Raw genomic sequence first — 27,058 nt, forward strand, 5'->3', positions numbered from 1 at the left:
GCTTACATTTCTCAATGTTAGGTTCTATTTATGATTCTTTTGCCCAGTTGCTCAGTCTTGGTAGATCTCCTTAAATTTGGTTTCTTTCCTCTCAATATCCTGCTTTCCCACACAATCTTTTATCATCTGCAAAATCAGACATTATATTTTTAATACATTTATGAAGAACATTAATAAATATCAAAAAAGTGTGTCGGGGGGGGGGATCAAACATTGAATCTCTGCTGATTAGAGCTGGATAGTTAGAATTACTACCATTTTTGTTTCCTATTATTTATCAAATTTGTCCAACCAATTTGGTATTTCCTATCAACTGTTACTTTAGCCACAAATAAACACATTATCAGATGTCTTCTGAAAGTCAGGATATAGAACATCCAATGTATTTCCATAATCCAGCAATTCTGTTCCATCCTCAAGGAATTCCAGTTAGTTTGTTAGGCATCACATACCTTCATAAATCTCCATTGGTTTGGAATTAATTACCTTAATTTTGTTAAATACTTTTGAATTGTCTGCCTGGACTTTCAGAAAGCCTTTGATATGGTACCTCACACTAGGTTACTTCACAAGATAGAATCTTGTGGTATCAGTAGAAATTTGACATGCTGGATTAGGAATTGGCTCCAATCCCGCAGCCAAAAGGTTGTAATTAACGAATGTGGTTCAGCTTGGAGACATGTTACTAGTGGTGTACCCCAGGGATCGGTCCTAGGCCCGCTACTCTTCACTGTCTTTATTAATGGCCTGGACAGTGTTTAAACTATGTAAGAGTAGGAATAGACTGGATGTTGGGTGGTTCTTCTTTTCTCAGAGTAATGAGCCTCTGGAATACATTGCCGGCTGGTGTGGTGGGTGTTGACTCTCTGCCTTCAGGAGGGAGCTGAACTGGTTCCTGACTGAGGCAGAGATCGCATCATATAGAAGGTAAGTGTCTTTATAGATAACACTTGGTCCATGTGATCTCTTGGAATGTTTTCGATTGCCTGAGGGGGTTGGAGAGGAATTTCACAGTGTATTTTGTCCCTTATTGGCCCTGGGTTTTTTCTGTTTTTTGCCTCTCCCGGGAGATTACATGGCTGCGGGGTGGGTGGGGAGGTCGGGGGAAGGAAGAAGTACTCAACTATGATGGTCTGGCCATCATGGTATGAGGCAGGCTTGATGGACCAGCTGGTCTTTTCCTGCCCGTCAATTTTGTATGTCTGTATGAAATGCTTCTCTCTCATAAATTCCATTTTTCATTGCCCCCAATTCTATTCCCCTCGTGGCCTCTGCCTCAATCTGAACCAGACTGCTTTCACCATTAATATCCTGTTCAACTCTGAGGTGAGCTTTAGATTCCATAACTTCTTCGTCACAAAAAAAACTTAGCTCTACCTGAAGAATATTGTCCATCTCTACCCCAGACACTCTGCTACTGAAACCCTTATTGCCTTTACCACCTTCAGAGTTGATTATTTTAATATTCTCCTTTCTGGCCTCCCATGCTCCATAAATTCCAACTTGTCCAAAACTCTGATGCATATACCCTGTTCTGCTGTACCTACTACGATACATCCATCCTTATTGGCATACATTGGCACCTTGTACTCCAGCACCTCTTAATTTAAAATCCTCATGCTTGTATTAAAATCCCTCCACAGCCCTACTCCACTCCTCGTGCGAGCATTTTGCTTGTGCAAAGCAACAACAACTTGTATTTATATAGTGCCTTTAATGTAGAAAATGTCCCAGGGGACATTTAAATAAGGAGAGAAGAAAAATATGGATAAAAGAAATAAAGGACTGGATGCCAAGCCACAGTGCCAGCGTAAGGAGATTTGACCAATAACTGGGTTGAAAAGATAGGTTTCGAGAAGGTTTTTAACATTCGAGAAGCAGAGAGGCAGAAGGATTTAGTCAGGGAGTTCCAGAGAGTAAGGCTGAGATAGTTGAAAACAGTGGGACGAAGGGGAGGGGAAATGCACAAAAGGCCAGAGTTGGAGAACTGAAGGGTGTGTGAGGGCAAGTAAGGTTGGAGGACGTTGGAGCAAGGATATGGAGGCGTAAGATTATGGTAGATGCGAACTCCTTTCTATTACATAAGGAATATATTATCTGAATTTCCAATATTCATTCTACATACATTAAAGAGCATCGGCCTTTTTTCTAAAAGGAATATATAAAAACTGAACTTGATTTCTCAGATACACATCTAAGTTTTATTAGATTCCCAATTTAACTCGCCTCTGAGTTGAAGGGGAATGAAGTGGGGCAAATGGAGCATATTTCAGTGGGGGAGCATTTGGGGCACAGTGAACATAATATCATTAGGTTTAAAATAGTTATGGAAAAAGCCAAGGAGCAATCAGGTGTAAAAATACTAAACTGGAGGAGGGCCAATTTCAGTGAGTTAAAAAGGGATCTTGCCCTACTGGATCGGAATCATAAATTGGTAGGCAAAACAGTAATTGAACAATGGGAGGCCTTCAAGGAGGAGATGGTTCGGGTACAGTGTAGACACAATCCCACGAGAGACAAAGCAAGGATATTCAAAGCTAGAGCTTCCTGGATGACTAAAGATATAGACATTAAAATGAAAGAGAGAAAGGAGGCTTATGACAAATGTAAGGTTCATAATACAGTAGCGAACCAAGCTAAATACAGAAAGTACAGAGGGGTTCTAAAAAAGGGAATAAAAGGGGCTAACAGAAAGTATGAGAATAGATTGGTGGCTAACATAAAAGGCAACCCAAAAATCTTTTATAAACATATAAATAGTGAAAGGGTAGTCAAAGGAAGGGTGGGACCAATTAGGGACAAAAATGATCTTCTTGTGCCGGCAGAGCGTATGGCTGAGATACTAAATGAACACTTCGCATCCATCCTCACTAGAGAAAAGGATGCTGCCAATGTAGCATAAAGGAGGAGGTAGTGGCGATATTGGAAAGGTTAAAAATAGATAAAGAGGAGGTACTTAAAAGGTTGGCAGTACTCAAAGTAGAAATGTCACCTGGTCCAGATGGGATGCATCCTAGGTTACTGAGGGAAATAAGGGTGGAAATTACAGAGGCCTCAATTTTCCAATCCTCCTTAGATATGGGGGTGGTGCCAAAGGATTGGAGGTTTGCAAATGTTACACCCCTGTTCAAAAAAGGGGAGAGTGATAAACCCGGCAATTGCAGGCCAGTCAGCCTAACGTCGGTCGTGGGGGAACTTTTAGAGGCAATAATCTGGGACAAAATTACTTGGTACTTGGAAATGTATGGGTTAATAAATGACAGTCAGCGCAGATTTGTTAAAGGAAAATTGTGTCTGACTAACTTGATTGAGTTCTTTGATGAAGTAATGGAGAGGGTTGATGAGGGTAGTGTAGTTGATGTTGTGTATATGGACTTTCAAAAGGCATTTGATTAAGTACCACATAATAGATTTGTAAGCAAAACTAAAGCCTATGTGATTAAAGGAACAGTGGCGGAGTGGATACAAAATTGGCTAAGGGACAGAAAGCAGAGAGTAGAGGTGTACAGTTGCTTTTCAGACTGGAGGGAAGTATACAGTGGTGTTCCCCAGGGGTCAGTATTAGGACCATTATTCTTATTAATGACCTGGACTTGGGAATACAGGGTATAACTTCAAAGTTTGCAGATGACACGAAACTCAGAAATGTAGTAAACAACGTGAAGGACAGTAACAGATTTCAGATGGGCATAGACAGACTGATGAAATGGGCAGACATAAGGCAGATGAAATTTAATGCAAAAAAGTGTGAAGTGTTACATTTTGGCAGGAAGAATAAGGAGGTGCAATATAAACTAAATTATACAATTTTAAAAGGGGTACAGAAACAGAGACATCTGGGGTTGTAAGTACACAAATCTTTGAATGTGGCAGGACAAGTTGATAAGGCTGTTAAAAAAGCATGTGGGATCCTGGGCTTTATTAATAGAGGCATACAGTACAAAAGCAAAGAAGTTATGCTAAACCTTTATAAAACACCGGTTAGGTCTCAACTGGAGTATTGTGTTCAATTCTAAGCACCACACTTTAGGAAGGATGAAAAGGCCTTAGCGAGGATGCAGAAGAGATTTACTAGAATGATACCAGGGATGAGGAACTTCAGTTATCTGGAAAGACTGGAGAAGCTAGGGTTGTTCTCCTTAGAGAAGAGAAGGTAAGAGGAGATTTGATAGAGGTGTTCACAATCAATAATGGTTTTGATAGAGTAAATAAAGGAGAAACTGTTTCCAGTGGCAGAAGGGTCAGTAAGAGAGGACACAGATTTAAGGTGATTGGCAAAAGAACTAGAGGCAACATGAAGCAACATTTTTTTTACGCAGCGAGTTGTAATGATCTGGAATGCACTGCCTGAAAGGGTGGTGGAAGTAGATTCAATAATAATTTCCAAAAGGGAATTGGATAAATACTTGAAGGGAAAAAATTTACAGGGCTATGGGGAAAGAACAAGGGAGTGAGACTAATTGGATTGCTCTTTGAAAGAGTTGGCACAGGCACGATGGGCCAAATGGCCTCCTCCTGTGCTGTAACATACTATGATACTACAGAATTACAGTATAACTGAGTGGAAAGAGTTATCTTTCTTCTGCCAGTCATCAATGATGAAGTAAGACACAGAGATGCATCAACTAATAGTAATTTATTCACATCAAAACTAATATGACTAATACCATTCAAAGGTTAAGCATTGAGAATTCCAATAAGGACTTAGGTACAGGCATGAATATAATTTCAGCATATTGCAGTCCCACAGCTGTGGCTGGATTTTCTTGATTACAGTATAACAAGGTTATCTTCAAAGTATAGCTTAGCAAGGTTATATATACAGTTTGTATTCAGTGTATTGCTGGTAAATTAATTGAATATGCAGGCTATTCCCTACGTAGTATTAGAATGAACATATGACCAGTGCTGGGCAGAATATGGGCAACTGTGTTTTGAAGAATTTGGAGTTTATGGAGGGTGATGGATGGTATGCTGGCAAGAAGGATACTGGAGAGTCGAGTGTAGTGATGAGAAATGTGTGGATAAAGGTTTCAGCACCAGTGGGGGTGAGGTAGTGGCAAAGGCCGCAAGGATATTGTACAACTGGAAGTAAGGGTCAAGCAGAATGCTAAGATTTTGCACTGTCTGGTTCAATCCAAACAAGTGGCCAGTGAGATGGATGAAGTCAATGGAATTGGACCGCAGTTTATGACGGTGTGTGGGGCAGGGATCGAAAATGGTGGCTTAGATCTTCCAAATGTTCAGTTGGAGTAAAATTTGACTGGTGCACAACATGATGTCAGATAGACAGCACAGTTGTTATTGTGGGGTCATGGAAAGTGGTAGAGGTGTAGACCTGTATGTCATCCGCATACATATGGAAGGTGACTGTGTGCCTGTGGATGGTGTCAGAGAGGGGCAGCATGTAGAAGAAGAGGAGGGTGCACAGTATAAATTGTTGGGGAACTCCAGAGGTGATGGTATGGGGTGAGAAAGAAGCCATTGCTAGAGATGTGCTGGCTGCATTCAGAGAGGCAGGAGTGGAAACATGTAACAGCAGTCCCATGGAACTTGACAGATGATGGACGAGAATGGTGTTATCAACCATACTGAATGATGCAAAGGTTGAGGAGGACAAAGCAGGTCACAGTCAGAGAGGATGACATTTGTGACTTTGGTCAGTGCTGTCTTGGTGCTGTGAATAGGGCAGCAGCTGGGCTGAAGGGATTCGATCAGGGAGCTTTGGGAGAGATGGTTAAAGAGCTGGTAGGCAACAACACGTTTCAGGACCATAGAAATGAAAGGGAGATTAGAGAAAAAAGAATTAGTATTTCCTCTTTCTGAAAACAGAAATATCGCGCTGATGCAGTAGCAGGTGATCGTTTGAGTTTTGGATTAAGACACATTATTGGGTAGAGACATTGGTTTAGACTTTCCAATAGGCAGTTTAATGATGGCTTTAGCCCATTTAAAATAAATAGGTTAACAAAGGCATAAAAATAACACCAATTAGAAAATCTAGACTCCTGGCTCTGAAATTAACCCATAATACACTAGACCCAGGAGTACTCATTGCTGACAATTCATTTCCCAGCACAGAAATCACTCACTATCATGTGCACAAATATTCAGCAATTTTTGTCTTAAAAGCCACTTAACTTTCCACCATCCACTCTAAACTGTAAATCTCCTTTCCTTTGTCTTTATAGACCAAGCAGCAATTATGCCATTAGACACATTTAGAAGCTGTTACATAAAATTGTTAATCTTAACACCTTCTCCTCTTAATCTGCTTTTGTCAAAGCCTTTATTCTTAACAGCTTGTGATCACGTCATTGGAAACTTTGCATTTCTTATATTCTGAACATTTACAATGTAACGGAGACGGTTGATGAGAGTAGTGGGGTTGATGTTGTGTATACGGACTTTCAAAAGGCATTTGATAAAGTACCACATATAGACTTGTTAGCAAAAATAAAGCCCATGGGATTAAAGGGACAGTGGCAGCATGGATACAAAAAGTGACTAAGGGTCAGAAAGCAGAGAGTAGTTGTGAACTGTTGTTTTTCAGACTGGAGGAAAGTATACAGTGGTGTTCCCCAGGTCGGTATTAGGACCACTGCTCTTTTTGATATATATTAATGACCTGGACCTAGGTATAGAGGGCATAATTTCAAAGTCTGCAGATGACATGAAACTCAGAAATGTAGTAAACAATGTAGAGGATAGTAACAGACTTCAGGAGGACAGACAGAGATAGACTGATGAAATGGGCAGACACATGGCAGATGAAATTTAATGCAGAGAAGTGTGATACATTTTGGTAGGAAGAATGAGGCTAGGCAATATAAACTAAATTGTACAATTTTAAAGGGGGTGCAGGAACAGAGAGACCTGGGGTGTATGTACATAAATCTTTGAAGGTGGCAGAGCAAGTTGAGAAGGCTGTTAAAAAAAAAGCATATGGGAGTCTGGGTTTTATTCAAAGAGGCATAGGGGTAAATTTTAACTGAGAGTCAGGTCGGGAGTGAGGGGGGGGGGTTGGAGTTTTCCGGGTGCGAAACCCGAAATGTTAGTAGGAGGTTAATGAGGCCCGTCAATGGCACATCCGGGTTTTGCGCCCAGCAGCTGGACTGATTAACAGGCTAGCTGGCTGTAGGCCAGGAGACGGGAATCAGAGGGAGGGAGGGATTATAGGCTGGGGAGAAGATTAAGGGAGAGGGCTAAGCAAGAGATCAGGAGGCTGAGAAGAAGATTGTTGGTCACTGGAGGTTGGGTGAAGAGTCAGAGGTAGGTGGGGTCTTCCATGAGGTGGGGTCGGGCCATCATCTGGGGGAGGTCGGCTGATCGTGGGGGATCCTGTCGGCCAGGTGAGCTTTTTGGGCCTGGATGAAGCACTCCTGCTCCTCCGGGCCCACGAGCAGTGCAATAAAGGCACTCACCTCTTGGATCCGGCCTGTCCCGCCTGCTTTCACCTGATGTGAATGGGAAGTGCTAGGAAACCCAAACAGGTAAAGTTAAATTCATTTTATTATTCCAATGCACAAAATATTAAGTACCTCAAGCATCGACCCGCCAGTTTTAAGTGGGGGCGGGACTTCCTGGTGTCTGCTCTCCACACGCAGACAAACCTGCCTGGGTTAAACCCAGAAGCAGCTGTTGGAGCCGGAATGCTTTCCTGCTCTGAAAACTGAGTATTTTTACTCCCCACCCGCCCCCAACCCACCCGTTTATGGGGGTTAAAATTTACCCTATAGAGTACAAAAGCAAGGAAGTTATGCTAAACCTTTATAAAACACTGGTTAGACCTCAGCTGGAATATTATGTTCAATTCTGGGCACTGCATGTTAGGAAGGATGTCAAGGTCTTAGAGAGGGTGTAGAAGAGATTTCCTAGAATGGTACCAGGGATGAGGGACATCAGTTATGTGGAGAGACTGGAGAAGCTGGGGTTGTTCTCCTTAGAGCAGAGAAGGTTAAGGGGAGATTTGATAGGGGTGTTCAGAATCATGAATGGTTTTGATAGAGTAAATAAAGGAGAAAGTGTTTCCAGTGACAGAAGGGTCAGTAAGCAGAGGACACAGATTTAAGGTGATCGGCAAAAGAGCCAGAGGCGAGATGAGGAGAATTCTTTTTACGCCGCGAGTTGTAATGATCTGGAATGCACTGCCTGAAAGGGTGGTGGAAGCAGATTCAATCATAACTTTCAAAATGGAATTGGATAAATACTTGAAGGGAAAAAATTTACAGGGCTATGGGGAAAGAGCAGGGGAGAACTAATTAGATAGCTCTTTCAAAGAGCTGGCACAGGCACGATGGGCCAAATGGCTTCCTCTTGTACTGTGCCTACTTTGATACTATGAATTTATCAGGCACATCAGGGTAGGTTTTCCTCTGTACCGCCTGGGCATAAAATATTGCCTGGGTGGAATGCAGAGTGGAAAATCAAGCAGGGTGGATTGCATGTCCATAATATAAATGGAAAGAAAATTGGTGGACTCTGTTATGGCCTTGCCTGATTTGTCTGTCTGCACTCCACCCAAGCAATACTTTATGGTCAAGCAGCAAGACAAAAATCTGCCCATTACACCTCAGTGACTGGGGTCTGGAGTTCCAAATAAATATAAATCAGTTGAAATTATGCTGTTCCTCTATTAGCATGAAACCGTTTGTTACTAACATTGCACAGTTCAGTTTCAGGTATTGGAGCCAAGCAACACTGATGTTTTACAATCACCAGCATACTGAAAGCAATAAATAAAGCTGAATAATATAATTTTATATTAGTTACTAGTGCATTTAGAACTACAACTCACATGAAAAATAAGTGCTCCTCACAATGGAAAGAATGCTCTTTCCCACCTGTTCTTGGTTGCTTCCCCATACTTTGCATTTCCACATTCCTCACTCTGCTTTCCCCTCCCCCAGTTCACATTGACACTCTTTTTCCCATTTGTCACCCTTGTTCAGAGACACTCTTCTTCCTCCTCCCCAGATCATGGAGGTACTCTTCTGCTGGACTCTATTACACTTTTTAGATTAACCATTTTTCCACAGAAAGGATTTGGAAAAAAGAGTTACATTAAAGGGCCAGGTTTTAAAGCAAGTTGTATTCACACAAGTTTAAAAAAAAGCACTTAGACAGAAGGTGGTTAAAATACTGAAGAACAATGCTTTGACAATGTTTTCCCAAAGACTGTAAAAGGTAAGCAATTCATTGGCCTGCCTCAGTTATCAATAAACACCTCACACCTATTTTGTTGGGAGGTCTCAGGTCCCAGGCACTCGGCAGGATTTGTCTAGCAAAACCGTCCTTTTGGTTTGTGAACATAGGGAGATAAAAAAAGAGGCACAGACAGTCTGTCCGCTTTTTAAACAGATAGCTATGAGGGCAATCTTTCACCAGGCTCAGAAGTAGAATACAGGAAACTAGTATATTGTATAAATCAAGCAAGATGACCCACTGATCTGGGGAAACGTAGTGTGTTCATTAGTTTTGCAGTATTATGCAAAGTATTGATTGAATGAAGTAAGTTTGATCATAACTGTTGCTCTCTATGTTCACTTGATTTGAATTAAAGCAGTTTAACAATTTGTATCTGGCCTTATCTCACCAGTTACTTTCTCAATCCACCCTCAAAAAGATTGGAGAGGCATGTGTGAAAGACAAATCTATCTAGTTCAGATGACAAGGTGGTATCTTTGTTGCACTCCTTGGTTATACTATTGTATAAGTAAATATTGGGCAGTGCGAGTCCACTCTGACAGGTGAGGGGTGTGGGATCCACTTACAGAAGGAATTAACACCACTGAACCCGAGAAGGTATCTACAGCAGACCTGAATTTGTAATCTCCCCCTCCTCTAGTTCACAGAAATACCTTTCTTCCCCCTCCCCCAATTCAAAGCACTCTCCCACTGTCCTCCGAGTTCAGGGAGGTATTCTTCTTCCTCCCAGCTTATCATTCAACACTGCAATCATTTCCTTCCTGCCACTTTGCTTGGGGATCCAGCTCTGCTGCATGCTAAGGTTGCAAATTCATGATCTTGCAAAATTATCACAAGATTAGAAATTTGTTCCCACAGCATTGGGTCCATGTGCAAAGCAGCAGTAGCAGGATGGAGTTCCAATCAGCAGTGAATGATGAATCAGGGAGTGGAAGATGGTGATTTTGGCAGGGAAATAGGTCAGAACTGCATACCGATTTAATCGCTTCCCAGTCCAGATTTAAACTATGCTCCAACCTATGTGTTATCCACCACACCCTATGTGCTATCCTTTTAAAATTGTCCACCAGTCTTCACCTCTTTCCGGCATTTCAAAAAACCTATTTGGGTATTCAACCCAATTTTCCCTCTTCCTTCCCCTCCCTTTTTTGTTTTGTTCAGCCCATTAAAGGGCTCACTTATCGTCCTAGTTTCCAGTTCTGACAAAGAGTCTACATCTGAAACATTTACCAAGCTTTTTTTTTAAATGCAGATGCTGATGGACCTACTGTGTATTTCTATCATATTCTACTTTATTTCAGATTTCCAACATTTTAAGTCTTTTCTTTTATTTGAAATTACATCTAGCTCTCCTTTTCCTAGAATTCTGTTCTAAAGACTGTCAATCAAATTCATTAGGACAGCCTTTCCAAGGCTGACTATTCCTCCACACTTGCTTTTGCAAAGTTTGTCATTATAGCAATGGTGTGTGGAGGGGGATGTCAAGAGTAACAGAGCCCACTGACACTTTAAACACACCAGTACCCAGAACAATAGATGCAAATGACTTTTCCCCCTCATCCCTTCTCTCCTACTGCAAACATTTTCTCATTTGTCTTTACATAATAGGTTAATCATTTCATGTATTTCACAATTCCGCTGAGAAAAACAATGTCTTTATTACACAAGGGGACACTAAAATTTCACTGATTTGAAATAATCCATTTAATGAAATCATAAAGTCTTAAGTGACTAATAGAGCTGCAGGGAACAGTTCTGAATCCCTTATTGTTTATATAGTTCATTAAAGACATATAAGAGAGTTGGGGAGATTAATAGCATTAAAAAGTCTGGGCTGATTTAAGTGGATTGGCTCAACAATGGTAGAAGGCTTTTAATGCAAAAGTATAAAGTAATGCACAGCATATGTAAATGATGAAAGTGAATTGTGGGATAGATCAATAGGTGCCTCTGCTTAAAGAGAAGACACCACTAATAATTTTCCTACTCAAGTATTTCTCCCTTAAAATGGCAGACATCACTAACAATCTAAAAAAGTTGGTCCTTCAAATTGGTATTTTTAACAAAACAATTAACAACATCAATTAACTTATAACCATCAGAATGAATAATACCAGAATGTATCACTTAGTGCCCATCAGTCATTAAAACCATTCAATGAGCTGGGAGACACCATGAAGTGACATAAAAAGGTCACCTCTACAGTGAACTAGGGCTCAAGATATAGGCAAGCAGGTAGAGGAATCCTGCCCGGTAACCTTATGCATTCTGCACCAGTGGGTTTAGCCAGACTCCACCAGGAGTTCCTCAATCTGCTTACCCTGCACACCGGATGATTGAAAATAAAGTTGGAGAATAGTGCAAACAAAAATTTAAAAGCAGTCCCTTCAGATAGTGGAAAAGAACCTGCAATCTTTGACATTGCACATTTATATAAAACCTAGACTTCCCTTTGCTGCAAAATGGGCAATCAGGAAAGAATTCCATGAAATAGAACATATACCTGCCACAGGCAACCGGGCCCTGTAGATACTTCCAGCCAAGACAGACACATAGAAACATAGAAAATAGGAGCAGGAGTAGGCCATTCGGCCCTTCGGGCCTGCTCCGCCATTCAAAATGATCATGGCTGATCGTCTAACTCAGTACCCTGTTCCCACTTTTTCCCCATATCCCTTGATCCCTTTAGCATTAAGAAATATATCTATCTCCTTCTTGAATACATCTAATGACTTAACCTCCACTGCCTTCTGTGGTAGACAATTCCACAGGTTCACCACCCTTTGAGTGAAGAATTTTCTCCTTATCTCGGTTCTAAATGGCATACCCCGTATCCTGAGACTGTGACCCCTGGTTATGGATTCCTCATTCATCGGGAACATCCTCCCTGCATCTAGTCTGCCTAGTCCTGTTAGAATTTTATATGTTTCGATGAGATCACCTCTCATTCTTCTAAACTCTAGTGAATATAGGCCTAGTCGGCCCAATCTCTCTTCATACGTCAGTCCTGCCATCCCAGGAATCAGTCTGGTAAACCTTCGTTGCACTCACTCCATGGCAAGGATATCCTTCCTCAGATAAGGAGACCAAAACTGCACACAATACTCCAGATGTGGTCTCACCAAGGCCCTGTACAACTGTAGTAAGACATCCCTGTTCCTGTACTCAAATCCTCTTGCAATGAACGCCAACATACCATTCGCCTTCTTAACTGTTTGCTGCACCTGAATGCTCGCTTTTAGTGACTGGTGTAGAAGGACACCCAGGTCTAGTTGCACCTCGCCTTTTCCCAATCTATCACCATTCAGATAATAATCTGTCTTTCTGTTTTTACAACCAAAGTAGATAACCTCACATTTATCCATGTTATACTGCATCTGCCATGTTCTTGCCCACTCACCCAACTTGTCTAAATCACATTGGAGCCTCTTTGCATCCTCCTCACAGCTCACATTCCACCCCAGCTTTGTGTCGTCTGCAAACTTGGAAATGTTACATTCAGTTCCCTCATCCAAATCATTGATACATATTGTGAATAGCTGGGGCCCAAGCACTGATCCCTGCGGTACCCCACTAGTCACTGCCTGCCACCCAGAAAAAGACCCGTTTATTCCTACTCTCTGTTGCCAGTATATTCTCCCCAATCCCATGTGCTTTAATTTTGCACACTAACCTCTTGTGTGGGACCTTATCAAAAGCCTTCTGAAAATCCAAGCACACCACATCCACTGGTTCTCCCCTATCTATTCTACTCGTTACCTCCCCAAAAAACTCCAGTAGATTTGTTAAGCATGATTTCCCTTTCATAAACCCATGCTGACTTTGTCCAATCTCGTTAATGCCTTCCAAGTGTCCTGTTATACAATCCTTTATAATAGACTCTAGCATTTTCCCTACTACATATGTTAGGCTAACTGGTCTGTAATTCCCTGTTTTTTCTCTCCCTCCTTTTTTAAATAGTGGGGTTACCTTTGCCACCCTCTAATCTGTAGGAACTGTTCCAGAGTCTATAGAATTTTGGAAGATGACCACCAATGCATCCACAATTCCAGGGCCACTTCCTTTAGTACTCTGGGATGTAGATTATCAGGCCCTGGGGATTTGTCAGTCATTAGCTCCATTAATTTCCCTAGCACTATTTTTTTACTAATACTGATTTCCTTCAGTTCCTCCCTCTCACTAGACCCTTAGTTCCCTAACATTTCCGGGAGGTTATTTGTGTTCTCCTTTGTGAAGACAGAACCAAAGTATGTGTTTAATTGTTCTGCCATTTCTTTGTTCCCCATTATAATTTCCCCCCTTTCTGACTGTAAAAGACCTACATGCTTGGTTCTGGAAAGAAGGCGCAAATATACAGCTTTCCACCGGGGATGCTCACTTTGAGGTTTGCAGCACCCTCCTTCAGGGATATCTCAGGAGATGAAGGCAAGTAAGTGGAGGATGTGCAGCAAAGAAAGTAAATTAAATGTCTCCAAGGAATGACAGAGGGCATTTTGGAGATGCCACTCAGATGGTTTGGCAGAGGTTCCTGAGAAGCATGTCAAGCCTCATGCCAATATGCAAGACTGGTCGTTTGGGAATGGAATTAGATGGAAGCGACCTGGTCTTCAAATCCCTCTCTATGTATGTCACAGGGTCAGGGCCTTCGGCGTGTTTGAACTGCAGTCAACTTGGAGGATAACGTTGTTTGCATTATCCAATCCAACTTACTGCAAATAACACTTCCCTGACTCAGTGGTACCTGCAGGTAAGACATCTCTCTCTCTCTCTCTTTCTCTTTCGTACACACATCTGTCAGGATTCTCCTCTTCAGGGCAGTGTTCCGGCAGGGTGGAACTTCTGCTCATCCTTCTGTATTCCCCCTAACCCTGAACCATTTCCCTGGGTTGAGGAGCATTCACCTTGCTGGGTGGGATTCCCACTGCAAGAGAAACACCACTACAGCACCAGAAGAGGCAGTGAGGGACCTCAAAGCGGCAGAAGTTCCCCAAAGATTAGCGTGCTTGTCCCACTGAAAGTCTTGGTTGAGACCAGGGCCTTCAGCATATAAGGGTTTAGCGCCAAACTGGAGGAAATGGAGGCTGCTACAAGGTCTCCCTCCATTGCGGGAGCCTTCACTTCCGCTTCCCGAGATCTACGGCCACCTTTCACATGGAGGCCCCAAGGAGTGAAGGATCCAGACACCATGCCCTGCTGCCATTTTTAGGAGCTGGGTGTGGAAGAGAGGTCAACATTGTTCCTGGCGGGTGGTGAGGGGAGGGAAAATCCCAGCCAGGGTGATGATGTGGTGGCAGGCCTCACCTGCCAATTTTCCCTCACTCTCTGCCATGATTCAACCTGACTTTGGTTGGGTGGAATTGTGGGAGGAGAATCCCCTCAGCATGTGTTAGTTACACAGGGCACATGTAGATGGAGATTATAAAGAAGCAGCCCATTGAACATCACTGTTCTTCGGTTGGAGGAGAAACCATGTTGGAGGATATCAAGCTCCATGTTTGCTGTAGGTCTCAGTAACAGACAGGCAGAGAGATACATTCCATAGGTCTGTATAAAAACACAGCCTCTGCCATCTCCCAGGCTGAACATCTGGCAGAAGAATAACATCATTAGATCATACCACTGCAGAGCTGTCTGCATAAAGGGAACCCTGCAAGGTCTGGAAGTGAAAAGCCATTAGCTGATTGCAAACGCATACTAGCAACTGACCTGGGGGGCTTTTCACAGGAATCCACAACACTGCAGCAAGCCCCAACTACTGGGAGCGAGAGCTGCCCATCAATTCAGTATACTTGTAGGACAGGGGTTAAAACCCGTTGAACATTGTGATTAAAACCCCTTTGAATATTGTGAATTCAAAATACCTGGACATTATATTTGAAGGAAAGGGTTAACTGTGCCTCTTTTTGTACATTGTGAATTTTACTTGCTCCTTTCTACATTTGGACATCAGTTTAAAACTGCAAATGTGCAGAAAAATTCAACAAGCTTCGGTTTTCAATAACAATGATAGGAACGATAGCTGTATAGAAGCTTTGAACGAAACAATCTTGGTTCTCACAACAATCAACTTGGACAAACAGTGCTGAGATAGCAAGAAATCCTTGAGAAAGATAACTGCACCTGGATCACCTTGGATCAAATGATACAGCTGGGTTCACATGGTTTTTGAGTGGTCCAGCCAACCATCCATCATTAATGGAATGGTGGGTGAGTGGCCAAAATGGGACTTCTCGTGACTTTGATCATACCCTAACTGCCAAAAATCATGTAGAGATAGGACATCGTAGCAGCTTCTTTACTGCTGCAGTCAACAGTGAACAGTTGGAGAACAACAATCGGAGCAGCTGCAGTCAGAGAAGCTTCTCGGAGCTTCGCCTGGAAGAAGAAACTTCAACAACAAGACGTCAAAGAACCTGAAGACACAAGAAGCCGATCACTTCTGAACTGCCTTGATGATGAAATCCTTGGTTTACGGTTGTATGTATTGCTTGCTTTGCTTCATGCTTGTGTGAACTTTTAAATCATTAACTACCGCGTTAAATATATAACTGGTAGAGTTCTATGTATTGCTTGCTTTGCTTCATGCATGTTTGCATGAATTGTTAAATCATTAAATAAGTACTTTGATTAACGAGTCTACCGTATAAGGGTGACTTTCTTTGACTGCTATTGTCCAGGTCCACAAACACCTGGAAAAGCAGGATTTCTCTACAATTGGTACCCAAACAAGGACCTGATGGTCAGACAAAGAAAGAAGTGTAAAAGAGTCAGCGAGGTTCAAAGTATTGGAGCCAACATTTAGACAGAAATGGGGTTTTCTGGGCAGAGATTTTGTTTAGCTGTGAAGGCTAACTTGTCCTTCAGTTAAATGTGGAAGAAATGAAACAATCTCCTTCTTCTATGACAACAATCTAGAAATGTTGGACTAACTAAAAAATAAATGAACAAACTGAAATGTTATCTTCCCTGGCATGAATATGTTTAAAATGATTCTGAATTTAATTCGACATAGTTTACGTGAAAGCTACGTTGACGCACGCTGTGTGAGTCTGAAGATATCTGGCTCCGATGTCATTATTTTGCTGCAAAGAAGTTAACCCCTTAGGCTTTCAACAAGAGTCACAATATTGGGCATTATTTCAGTCCCTCCTTTGCTGATTATTCCTCCTGGAGCGAGGTGCCTGATCCATCCACTGAAACATGTTTGGAGCCCTCTCTGGACACAGGATAAAGGGCAACAGAAGGAAATTAATGAATTGTTTGTTAACCCCTTGGGCTCGCAAGAAGAGCCACAATGGATTTTCTGTTTTCTCTTTTCTTTTAAGCAGGGGAACATGGTTTTCGGGACTGCGTAAGTGTTGGTGCAAGAAGTGATCCAGTGGTGTTAAGAATTTAAGACCCTTACCTGCTGACAATGGCAGATCAAATTTATTTAAAATAAAAGGAATCCGGTCTATCCACTTCTGCCCAATGCTGTGTATCAAGGAAGAAAGTATTTAGGGGAAATAAAATTGTAGTCCTGTCCAGTCCAACAATACTACCACAGAGCTTCCCTTTTGTTTTTTCCTCCCCTCCCACCACCCCCCCTGCTTTCCCTGGCTCTGTACTTGCTTAACAACTATTAACTCTTTAATATCTTCCAGTTCTGGCGAAAGGTCTTTGACCTGAAACATTGGGCACGATTTTATCCCCGAAGTCCGGGTGCGTTGGGGGCAGGCAAACAAAATCGGGGATTTCCAGAGCGGGAAGGAATCCCGGCTCCAACCCGCCGAAAAACACACACGACCCAGACCCATCTGGGTGCGCACGTGCTTCAGGAAGCCAGAAGTCCCGCCAACAAATAAAGCCAGCGGGACAATATTTAAACCATCAATCAAGGTAGTTAAAGTCGTTGGAATGGTGATTTATATTTTTATTGATGCAGGGAAACAATTTCAACACTGCATCAACGTGTTTCCCATGCTGTGTGAAGAACGCCATGGAAACCTAGCCGGGTTGCAGCTGGCAGCCATTTGGCATTTTAAATTCCAGTTTGACAGATGGGGATAAAAGGTGAGTTTATACAGCAGTTCTCTCAGACAAACTTTTGCCTGGGAATTCTTTGTGTTTAGCCTGAGAATTCTTGGTTTATACTCAGAATTGTTCTGATTACACATATTTACCTACTTTTTGGACCCCCTCAAACTGACATCAATTAGAGGGGCGCAATGGCTGCATTCACTAGTACTTCCGAGGAGGAGGCACATCACCATTAATGGCACGGCGTGCAGTTTCGCCACTTGCAGCTCCACAAGACAGAGGTGCGCCACAGGCACCTGCAGAAGAGCAGAGAGGGGGACAACAGAGGGCCCGACGTCGCAGGAGGCACTACCCTTGTGAGGGGGTCTACAGACAAAGGCTGAGCTTCCCGGACCTTTCTGAGGAGCAGTGCCTATCAAGGCTGAGAGTGAGTCGCCAGGTGGTCATAGACATCTGTGTGCTCCTTCACGCAGAGCTGGGCCTGTTGTTGGCTACGCATTGCCCGTGGCAGTTAAAGTGACCAATGCCCTCAACTTCTTCGCCTCTGGACCCTTCCAGCTCGCTACCGGTGACATCTCCGGGGTCTCTCAGTTCTTTGCTCACAAGTGGCTAAGACAGGTCACCGATGGTTTGTTTTGCAGGGCGTCCCACTACGTCAACTTCCCCATGTACGACCTCAGCCAGACTGAGGGCAGTGGGTTTCCACTCTCTCGCTGGCTTCCCACGGGTATAGGGTGCAATTGATTGCGCACATGTAGCAATCCGAGCATCTCCACATGAGCCAGGACTGTTCATCAACAGAAAGGGATATCACTCCATCAACGTGCAGCTCGTTTGCAATCACCGGAAAAGATTTCTTCATGTGTATGCCTGATTGCCTGGCAGCTGCCATGATTCCTTCATTCTGAGGGAATCCAACATCCCGGCCCTCTTCTATGCACCAAACAGACTTAAGGGTTGGCTCCTCGGAGACAAGGGATACGCCCTGCAGATGTGGCTCATGACACCTGTGAGAAGCCCCATCAGCGAGACACAGCGTCGGTACAACGACAGTCACATCACCACCAGGTCTGTCATTGAACATGCGGTAGGACTGCTGAAGATGAGATTTCGGTGCCTGAATCGATCTGGGGGAGTGCTTCAATACGCACCAGCGAGAGTGGGTAGAATTATAGTCATCTATTGTGTCCTGCACAACATTGCGTAACAGAGAGGGTTACCGGTGGGTGAGGCCCCATGCCCTCATCCAGCATCCATATCTGCTATCAACATTGAGGAGGAGGAGTAGGAGGAGCAGGAGCAGGATGACAAGGAAGAGTCCATCGGCAGAGCAGCAGCTCACCTGGCTGCTCGTGAGGCCAGGAGTCACTAATATTTGACCGGTTCTCATAAGGACATCTGCAAAGTGAACATAGTTCAGTCCTCAGATCACCTGGAACGAGCACCGCCAACGCCAACACCAGCACCCCACCCCCCCCCACTGCACAAAACAGTCCTACAACTACACATACACCCACTGAAAACGCACCCATTGGGTGGCATCAAGTCACGCCGTTCATGATGAAGTACATGAAAGGGCGCTATCACAAAAGGCAGTCAAGAATGGGCAAGACGTGGCAGTAGTGGCGAGAATGCTAACATTTAATGTGAATTTAACAAAAACCAAATATAAATGAAAATCATGACAGTCTGTCAGACACCTTGTGCATACCCTTTGTGATCACAAAACCGTAGCCTTTCGCTTCCTACTACTTCTACGTGGTGTATCCCCTGTGGCTGTAGCAGAGGTAGTGGCAGGTTGCTATGTTCATGCCACGACTGCTGAGAAGCTCTAGTGCTACGTCCTCTGGGTTTTGGAGCCCGTGAGGGCCCCTCCAAAAGACTGCTCCACCTGTACCTATGCAGGGGCAGACTCGGCCACCTGGAGAGGAGGCAGCATTGCGGGTACTGGTTGAGAGGGGGGCAACGGGTGAGTGGAATCCCCACTTCTATGTCCCCTTTCGCCATCATCCCTCTCCTGGGCCAGGGCCACATCACTCTTACCACTCTGCTGGACAACAGCTTGGAAGACGAGTGTAATGCCTTGTAAGGCTAGTGCTAATGTATCTGCCTGCCTGTTTAAGGCAGCAGAATGTAGTTCGCCTTGAGTCCACACGGCCATTGTCAGGGCCTGAAGGGACTCATTTATGAGCCATGCTTGAAACTCAGTGGGGGCTGCCATTCTCTCCATCGCAGACATTCCTGTACTTACCTGCGCCACCAGTCCACTAATGCTGGAAGTGGACTCCTCCATCCTCTCCGCTATTGTGGAGAGCGTGTGTGGCACCTCTTCCAGTACCTCGCAAATGTGTTGCTGTCCCTCGATCATTCTCCTTTTAAAGGATGGCCCCCGGGGTTCAGCATCTGCATCCAGCTGAGCAGAGCCTGGAGAGGAGTGCGCCAACCGACGCGGACTCTCCGCAGTTGCCCCTGCCACCAGTGTCTGCTCGTGATCATTTGTGACTGGTTACTCAGCAGTTGCCAACCAACTAACTGACCACTAGGACTGAGGTGTGAGTTGCTGCGCTGATGGATGGCTCCTCCTCTGAGGAATTACCCTCTCTCATCACTTTGGTCGTTGAAGGGCCTGGAAGAGAACAGAAGGCAATATTAAGAATCATCACAGATATGTTGTGATGAGCATACTCATGTGTTCAACATGCCAATCATTAATAACATCAATTCATGTGTGCAATGAATGTTAAAGTTCTGTCACCAGACGTTTGTAGGGTGTCAGTCTCGGCATCCCTGAGGGACAGGCACTCGAGGGTGCAGCTGATTTCCAGGGCCTCCTCTTCCACTTCTGTGAGGACCACTATTTGTTGTGGCCCCGCTCCAGTCCTCGTCCTCTCCTGTGCATTCTGAGCTCTCTTCTCTTACAAGGGGAGAAATTACAGATGTGTGAGTGAGTGAGGGTGAAGTGGTCAGCCGATGGATGCATCGCTTTGGGTGACGCTGACAATGAAATGGAAACATCAGACAGATACATCACATTTGATCAGGGTTGGGGTGAGTGGTAGAGGTGCGTTCACAAATGGGGAGGTGAGGAAGTGCTCAGGAAGTGAAGGTAAGTTGACGATGAGACTTAAGTGGGTGTGAGGAATGATGTGATGGGTAGTCTTGGCAGAGCAGAATGTGAGGTGGGGGTGGGGGATGATGTGCACCACGGAATGCAGGAGAATCATTAGGTGTGTTCACATTTGCTGCCCTAGTTAGGTCATTGAAGCGCTTTCTGCATTGCACCCAAGTGCGAGAGATGTTGCTCCTGCTGATCACCTCCTCAGCCACCTTGAGCCTGGCCTTCTTGGTGGCAGAGGCAGGGTGCTTCCTCCTGTCCACCTGGTAAAATATTTCCCTCCTCCTCCTCACCCCGCCAGCAGCATCTCAAGTGATGCGTCACTGAATTTTGGAGCTGGCTTGTCCCTCTGCTGCTCCATTCTGCCCGGTTCCTTGTTTCTCCAGCAAAAGCCATTGATGCAATAGCCCTTTAAATACAAACATTCCAGCTGAAGCAGATCATGCGGGTGCGCAGTCTGCCCGCTGCGCAGCTTTCAGATAGCAAACCCGGTAGCTACGTTAAGGGCCATCAATTAAGTCGCGATCGTGTGGGGAAAGGTAGGGAATTTTTTGGGGGGGTTTCCCATGCGCTCATTGACCCCCCCCACCCCACCCCCGCTGCCATCCCGAGCATATTAAAATCCTGCCTGTTAACTCTGATCTTTCTCCTCAGATGCTGCCTGAATTGCTGATCTTCTCCACCATTTTCTGTTTTTATTTCAACAATACTACTTTCTGGACTGGACAGTTTTGAAATGACATAATTATATTCAAGCATAATTGCACTTAAGGAATAAAAGGTCCAAGAAAAGAAATAAATAGTATAACTTAGACCAGGTTGGGAATGTTTAGTCTATGTTTTAAGGGTTAATAATAATATTGTATTGAACAGTAAAGCTCCTCCAGGGCTCATGAATGAGATAAAATGGTTAATTTATAGCTTTCTCTTGGAGATGTTTGTGTCTCTGCCTGTATTTACAGCCTAGTCACTACCCGAGACATCGGGACCATGCAGGGGGAGATGAAGTGGTTAATGTGACGCAAGGCACTGACACATGCTCCATAGAGAATATGGATTTCCAAAATTCAGGGTTGGGTTCCTTTGAATTAACAATGAAATTGGGACAACCAAGGGCAAGGGAGAAATAATACTTAGCAAGAATTATCCACATGATGGATAATAGTAAAAGGAGAGCTGGAGGATTTTTTAAGTCCATGATTTCTTGATAATATTGTACACTGTAGCTTTCTGTACAATGTATTATGATTGTCTTTGTCTCTATCATGATGTGTAATATTAACCAAATGAAACTTAAATTAAAAGGGCAAATGGCTCGAAAATGGTAAGTGATGCTGACAAGATGAGAACTTTAGATAAGGCCATGCGGGGTAAGTGGGGGTTATTGGAGATTAAGACTGAAGTGGAAAGGAAACCGTTTTCTTGAATTACTTCGGTAGTTTAAAAACACCCTTTGGTCACCCTATTCCTCCATTGTCATTAAGTCTTAAGTCCATATTGCCATAGTCACACACCTCACCATCATCGGGTGAAGATGAAACAAGCTAATGCGCTTATAGAACAAAAGATATAAAAGCGAGGAGACCATGGTTGGAAGCAGTGTATAATATTGACAACACCCATGGATTAGAACAATCAGTACAGCTTTAATCTGTACTCAATGTATATTAGTGTTCGTTCTGATAATTTGCTTATGTTTAATGCTTTTTGCGTATGTCACGGCAAACCCGTCCTAAATAGAACCAACGTTATAACCAATAAAAAAAAGACTAACAACCAAGGACAATGCTCAAGGTGCATGAAGTGGATCAGTCAGAAGATCAGACAGACCCACTTGAGGAGGGACTTTAGGGCAAGGGTTAAAACCCCCTTGAACATTGAGATTAAAACCCCTTTGAATACTGTGCATTCAAAGTATCTGGACATTACATTTGAAGGAAAGGGTTAACACTGCCCCTTTTTGTATATTGTGAATTTAACTTGCTCCTTTGGACATTCAGACATCAGTTTAAAACTGCAAATATGCAGAAAAATTTAACAAGCTTCAGTTTTCAATAACAATTGATAAGAACGATAGCTGTATAGAAGCATCGGACAAAACAATTTTGATTCTCACAACAATTAATTTGGAACAGAGTGCTGAGATAACAAGAAATCCTTCGGAAGGTAACTGTACCTGGATTACCATGGATAAGAAGATACAGCTGGGTTCATTCGGTTTTTGAGTGGTCCAGCCAACCATCCATCATTAATGAAACGGTGGTTGAGTGGCCAAAATGGGACTTCTCATAATTTTGTTCACATCCTAACTGCCAAAAATCAGAGAGATAGAACATTGTAGCAGCTTCTTTACTGCTGCAGTTAACAGTTGGAGAACAACAATTGGAGCAGCTGCAGTCAGAGACGCTTGACGGAGCTTCGCCTGGAAGCAGAAATTTCAACAAGAGACTTCAAGAAAAGAGAAGAAACTCCAACAACAAGACGACAAACAACCTCAAGATACGAGAAGCTGATCACTTCTAAACAGCTTTGATGCTGAAATCCTTGATTCACGGTTGTATGTACTGCTTGCTTTGTTCCATGCTGGTGTGAACTTTTAAATCATTAAATACCGCATAAATGTATAACTGATAAGAGTACAGTTGTATGTATTGCTTGCTTTGCTTCATGCATGTTTGTATGAATGAAGCATTAAACAGTCATTTTTGACTAACGAAACTACCAAGTAAGGGTGATTTTCTTTGACTGCTGTTGTCCAGATCCACGAATCACTGGAAAAGCAGGATTTGCCTACACACTCCCACTAACAAAGCTGGGAGAACTGTCTTTGACTTATTTTTAAACTTCCACGAACGCACCAACAGATCAGCAGGATTTTCGAGGTGAGCACTTTTCATTAATAGTGCTCACTTCAACTCAGTTTGCTGTGGCTCTATATTGAGTGTGGGAATGGAAGAAGGATAGCACACTTTGGAGTAATTAACTGAACAAGGCTCACAAAGGTGGAGCCTGAGGGTGTTTGTACCCCTGCCACCTACAGACAATCACCAACCATGAGACTCTCAGCAGCCCGTCCTCAGACTACAGCAGCATCACTGGCATTTCTTTTGCATGCCTTAGATGTGGTAGCCACCTTTAACCCGCCGCTCTACTGAGTCCTGATGCTGCTGTTTCTAACTGCTACCCGTGTCCCAATGCTGATATTTCTTAGCGCCCATAATTGCAGAGATAGAGAGAGGTAAAAACTGAAAGTAAGGAAAAGAGGAAAAATGAGTAAAAACACAGAGGAGCAGAGAGACAGTAGTGAAAGCAATGAGGGGGAAGAGAGGCAGGCACGAATAAAGACAGACAGGAATAAAGAGAAAAAGAAATACACGGAAATTAAGGAAAAGAGAGATAGAAGTGAAGGTAGAGTGAGAGACTAAGGTGATGGATTAGTGAGTTATTGACGTAAAGGACAGCAATTAGGATGCATGTACAGTACAACGTTAACATTGGGGCAAAGTGGTTCCTGTTTTGCACCCTCACTAAAATGATTGTGCAAATGCACTCTTAATCATGAGTTGCAACATTGGATCCAGTTCACTACTCTAAAAGGATGCACATCCTTGGCTTGGGCCATAAATGGCCAAACAGATTTATTAAACAGTAAATGGATAAATGAACAATAGCAAAATCACACTATAGCTTTCTTCCTGGGAAATTAGAAAATAGCCAACAATTGCATCCGCTGTGCTAACCTGGCATAAAATCCCTGAATATTAACCTTACGTGGTGATTCATTGCTGACCATCCACAGAGTTTCTCTGGCCTATCTATTTTTCTCTGATGGCTTCAGATGGACTACACAATTCAAACACGGCAGGCTAAGGTATACTTTCAAAATTTGAAAGGAACAAAAGAAATGTAACTATGATCTCTTAAACTCAAATAGAACAGTCAATCAAATATATTTTCAAACAATATAAGTTAATCATTGTACCTTGGAGCTTGTTCCACAAATCCACAATGCTGTTTTTTTTGAGTCTTGTTATTTTAAACCATTGTGACAAAAAATACACGTTTGTGTCAATGAGGTACCGTGTTATTGGCTTCTTTCTTCCTACCATGGTACATTTGGGGTTAAAAACCAGGTTCACTCACAGAAAATGGTGGGGCTTATTTTCTTACCTGATCGCCCAAAACCGATGTTATGTTTGTGACAGGCATTCGGGGGGTGGGGGGTAGTGTCAAGCCATTCAATTCAAATACAAGCATTCCTTTGTGTATCAAATCAAGGTGGGCCATTTTCTTTGAGCTAAATTCGTTTTTAACCTCTACGTGACAAGAGGAAGAAGCCAATGACATGAAAATTATAGCAGAGGACACTGGAATGTGAATGGTGGCTGTAGAGATGGGTATAGACTGAGATGATCAAATATTCCATAGGCACAATGATTCCTGCCTGATGAGGTGGAGATGAGAGCCAACCACAGTCGAATGTCGAAATTTGAAGATAGATGCACATTTTGGACGTTTGCTTGTTTACCTTTCTGGATCAGGGAGTATTTATACAGAAGTTCCTTTCAGGGTGTAGGGTAGAGTCCGTGATAGGGGAGGTCATAAATGGTCTGTGGAAGGAGCAGAATTGAATGGCTAATTAGTCTTTCTTCATTTCATGCTTTCTTACTTTCGTAATGTTCTCCCTCGACCACTCTCACCGACACACCAATTCTTTCTAAACCTGTCTGCCTTTTTGTCTCTGCATTTTTTGGGCATGTTTCGCTATCTCATTTTGTTTGTCTTTCTGTTTCTTTTTGTATTCTGTCTCAATTTTTCCTTTCGCTATTGCTGTCTCCGTTTGTCTCTCTACCTTTTCTATGTCCGTCTTTCTATCTTGTATCTGTCTGTGTTTCACTTTGTTTCCCTCTGTCTTTCTTTACATTGTCTCTTTCTATTATTTTTCTTTGTTTTTCCTTCTTACTATTTCTCTCTACATTTGTCTTTCTGTTCCATTCTCTTTGACTCCATATGTTGCTCCTTTTCATTCTCTCTCTATCGCTCACAGTTTGCATGCTTCACTATATATATATCTTTGTTAATATCTGTTTCCTTCTGCTGTGATTTTCCCATCTTTTGTCTATACAGTTCCATCCAGCACTCCTAGCTCAGGAATAGCAAGGATTAAATGTTGGCTAAAGTTCCTTCAACACAACCTCATTAAGCATTATGACAATTCCAATTCTTGTATTATTCAGAATGTAAAGAGAGTGCACCACATGGTGCACTGTAAATGTACATTTCAAATCATCATAAATTAGGGATTGCATTATAGACAAAGGAAACAGAAAGGGAAACCAAGAGAGATAAAGAAAAGTAATTAGCATAAACAAGGCAAGAATAGAAAGCAATGACTATTCACTATTATAAAAGGATTTACTTCAGTTAAAGAATTCATCATTTAATTAGACTGGAGAGAGATCAGGAAAAACAAAGACTAATATATTGGGATCGCAGAGATAACTAAAACAATAAAACCCACAAGCAGCACATGGGCCTAAAATATTTCTTTAAAAATGTAATTCTAGTTCCTCAGGGAAGAAAAATAGAAAAAACAGTTGGGAAATAAATATATTGAGAGCAGCTGAGTTGGTAAGTAATTTACTTGAAAAATTGTTATTAATATATTGTAGCTTAATATATCCCAATTCTGCACATTAAGTAACAGAAGGGTAGGAGTGGAAAGGTCTGGGACAAGATTGAAATTGATCTTTGGCAGTAGTGCAAAACGGTTGATAGCGAATCAGCAGCCCAATCCGACAGCGTGTACACGCTGTCGTATTGGGCTGCTGATTCACTATCAACCGTTTTGCACTACTGCCGAAGACCAATTTCACTCCCTACATCTTTTCAAAGCTTTTCAAAAATATTCAGATATTCCAAAGAAATAGCCACCAATAAGTTTTTATTAAAAGCATACTTTGGTGAATTTTCATGTTCATTAATGCAAGGAATGTCAACGCTGGGAAATGAAATGCTTCCATTTTGATAGAGTGCCAGCACTGAGCTCTCCCACATCAGATTCAATCTGGTTTAGATGTAAGATAAAACTTTCTCCACACTTCTCCATGAAGTGCATGCAGGACATGGCTTAGATGCAGCATAAATCTGTTTCTGAGCTGAGTGTGCTTGCTGGAACTATGTCAAGGAAGCTTTGTTCAGCACTGAACCCATGTTATACTTGACCTGGGAATGTTGATAAGGCAATGTAGAGCAATGTATCTACTCTGTCTCAACAGCATTCCCAGGTCAGTACAGCATGGGTCAATGCTCCCTTGACATATATCTATCAAGCGCTCCCAGTTCAGGAATTGTATAGCATTGGTTAAATGCTCAGTAACTACCAAGTCCCTCCAATAGGTCCCAGGAAATTGATTCAAAACAATAAACTGAAAAAATAATATATCGGGTATTGCTTAGCTCTGACAAGGAAGGCCGTCCTCCGCTCAAAGCTGTTTACAAGATTGGGCTTTTCCCTTTCCTTTTTCCCCATTTGAATTAACTGTCCAGCTGCACATATGAGTCATAGTTTTCTGGACTCATGATCAAATAGCTTTTGTTTCCTCTTACACCCCCATGCCAGTATGAGCACTCTCTTTCTTCACCACCACCAGACAAGATAGACTCATCCTGTGAGTACGTGCCGATACCTCAACTTCAGACACATATCCTAAAACA

The 27,058-nt window shown here is 42.8% G+C and overlaps 1 long non-coding RNA gene across 1 annotated transcript; it reads left to right on the forward strand.

The window, feature by feature from the left end:
- Nucleotides 1-15,371: 15,371 nt before the first annotated feature.
- Nucleotides 15,372-22,969, forward strand: LOC137334986 (uncharacterized). The gene is made up of 3 exons (XR_010966293.1): nucleotides 15,372-15,684; nucleotides 16,851-17,085; nucleotides 20,996-22,969. It is a non-coding gene; the product is annotated as an uncharacterized lncRNA (long non-coding RNA).
- The last annotated feature ends 4,089 nt before the right edge of the window (nucleotides 22,970-27,058 follow it).

The sequence above is a fragment of the Heptranchias perlo genome, chromosome 18 (genome assembly GCF_035084215.1).
Source record: "Heptranchias perlo isolate sHepPer1 chromosome 18, sHepPer1.hap1, whole genome shotgun sequence".
Lineage (NCBI taxonomy): Eukaryota > Metazoa > Chordata > Chondrichthyes > Hexanchiformes > Hexanchidae > Heptranchias > Heptranchias perlo.